Genomic DNA, 2,500 nt, shown 5'->3' on the forward strand with positions numbered 1-2,500 from the left:
CAGCTTGGAAGTTCAGAAGACTGAATAAAAATTCCGTTTCTTCTTCTTCTTCTGCGTTCATGGGCTCGAATGTACATGAGTGGGCTTTTACGTGTATGACCGTTTTTACCCCGCCATGTAGGCAGCCATACTTTTTCGTGGGTGTGCAAGCTTGGCATGTTCTTGTTTCTATAACCCACCGAACGCTGACATAGAATACAGGGTCTTAAACGTGCGTATTTGATCTGCTGCTTGCGTATACACACGAAGGGGGTTCAGGCACTAGGCAAATCTGCACATTATCTGTTGACCTGGGAGATCGGAAAAAAAATCTCCACCCTTTAACCACAATGCGCCGTTAACGAGATTCGAACCATTCGGCCTTTGCGCCCGTCAGATTTCGTTTCAATGCCGGGTCTTATCACTTATGTGTATGTTTTCGTAGTATGTTCACGTGTACGATCGCAATTGAATGAAAGCGTGAGACGGGAACGACCACATTTTTTTTTTCAATCCTACGATTTCTCTGAAAGTGAGAGAAATATTGGGATTGCGAGACATTGTGGGCTTACAGGGGTCTTGTGAAATGGTGGTGATGTGTCATGGCGGCGGTGGACAAGAGAGAAAGACATACTGACAGAAACACACACACACACACACACACACACACACACACACACACACACACACACACACACACACACACACACACACACACAGCAATCACTATCTCTCTCTCTCTCTCTCTCTCTCTCCATCACACACTGAGCAGAAAAGGTATAAAAGTAAACACGCTTCAAGATGGAGAAAAAATACCCAAACAACCTCACAAAAAACGAATAAACAAATAAGCAAACAAGTTACAAAAGAAGAAGAAGAAGAAGAAGAAGAAGAAGAAGCAAATAATGCACATCACTCATTCTTTAGTTGCTGTATTTTTGTTTTTTTAAATATAGCTTACCTGTCTGCAGAATACTAGATGCCGTAAAGATGATGACAGATCTGCAACACTTGGCTGTACGCTCGCCGCCTTTTTTTTTTTTTTTTTTTTTTTTACAAGCGAAGTGAAGATGAACCCGACGTACAAATAGTTGTCGACAACACTCTCGTGGAAACAAAACTTGGAAAACAGAGAAAGAGAGATAAAGAGAGACAGGGTGGGATGGAGGTGGACCTTATCGTTGCGATGTGTGTTTCTGTTTGCATGTCAGTCTGTTTGCCTGTTGGGTGTGTGCCTGAACAGTCCTTCTTACTCTGGAGATATTAGGATCAAAGGAAATGACATGCACTCCTGTGTGGTGGTTCAAAGGAAACACACACACACACACACACACACACACACACACACACACACACACACACCTGTAGACCGATTGTTCATTCGATCAATAGATAGATCGATCGATATACAGACAGACAGACAGACAGACAGACAGACAGATAGATAGATAGATAGATAGATAGATAGAAAAAAACATTTACCGCCTTATTCATCGTTCCATCACACCATTCCCCTCCCCCCCCCTCTCTCAAAAGATGCCCCCACGCCCCCGCCCCCACCTCACAACCGTCTTCCCCTCTCTCTCATCTACCTGTCCCTCACTCTCTCCCTGCCTACCGCACCCTTGTCCCTCCTCCCCCAAAAGGAAGTGATAATCACAGGAGTGACGTACCCACGTGACTTCGTAGCCATTGGCTAGATTGAGGATGAGGTGGATAGGGTGGTGTCATGGTGTGTATGTGTGTGTGTGTGTGTGGAAGCGGGGAGGGGGGACAGAAGGGGAGTGGTCCTTGCAGATTAGACTGGTGCGCAATTTGTTTTAAGCACGTGCGCGCGAGCTTGAAGGGTTTGGAAAGGGGGGTGGGGTGGGGGGGGGGGGGGGGGGGTGAGGCGGGTTGTGGTGGGTAGTAGGGGTGGAAGGAGGAGGGGGGGGGGGTGCTATCTTTAACGTGACAAACGCGAGTGCTGAGTCACAAGCTGTGTGATCTGCCAGTTGTTTTTTGTTTTGTTTTTTTTTTAACCAGTAGACGACGCGGCGGCAAGTTTTGCGTGGTGGTCAGGAGAGTGTACATGTGAGGTGGGTGGTAGTGTGTGGATCGGAAACTAAATTTTAATGTGCGTGTGTGCGGGGGAGGGGGGGGGGCGTGTGTGGGGGTGCGTGGGGGTGGGGGTGGGGCGTGTCTGTGTGTGTATAGGTGCACGTGCGCGCGCGTGTGTGCATGTGTGTGTGTGTGTGCGTGCGTGTGTGTGTGTGTGTGTGTGTGTGTGTGAAAGAGAGAGAGTGATAGAGGAAGAGAGAGAGAGAGAGAGAGAGAGAGAGAGAGAGAGACAAACAGACAGACAGACAGAAAGACGGACAGAGACAAGACAGACAGATAGACAGATGTGGGTGATTGTGATGCTGTGTACATGCATGCGTGCGTGCGTGCATGAATGTGTGTGTATGTGTATGTATGTGTGTGTGTGTGTGTGTGTGTGTGTGTGTGTGTGTGAGAGAGAGAGAGAGAGAGAGAGAGAGAG

At 47.8% G+C, this 2,500-nt stretch overlaps 1 protein-coding gene across 1 annotated transcript in view; it reads right to left on the reverse strand.

Annotated features, from left to right (window-relative positions):
- Positions 1-1,020, reverse strand: part of LOC143292891 (uncharacterized) — a 52,105-nt gene extending 51,085 nt beyond the window's left edge. Inside the window, exon 1 of the mRNA XM_076603571.1 lies at positions 941-1,020. The gene's annotated coding sequence lies outside the window, so the exon portion shown is untranslated. The remainder of the gene's footprint in view (positions 1-940) is intronic.
- Positions 1,021-2,500: the final 1,480 nt, after the last annotated feature.

The sequence above is a fragment of the Babylonia areolata genome, chromosome 1, assembly GCF_041734735.1.
Source record: "Babylonia areolata isolate BAREFJ2019XMU chromosome 1, ASM4173473v1, whole genome shotgun sequence".
NCBI lineage: Eukaryota > Metazoa > Mollusca > Gastropoda > Neogastropoda > Buccinidae > Babylonia > Babylonia areolata.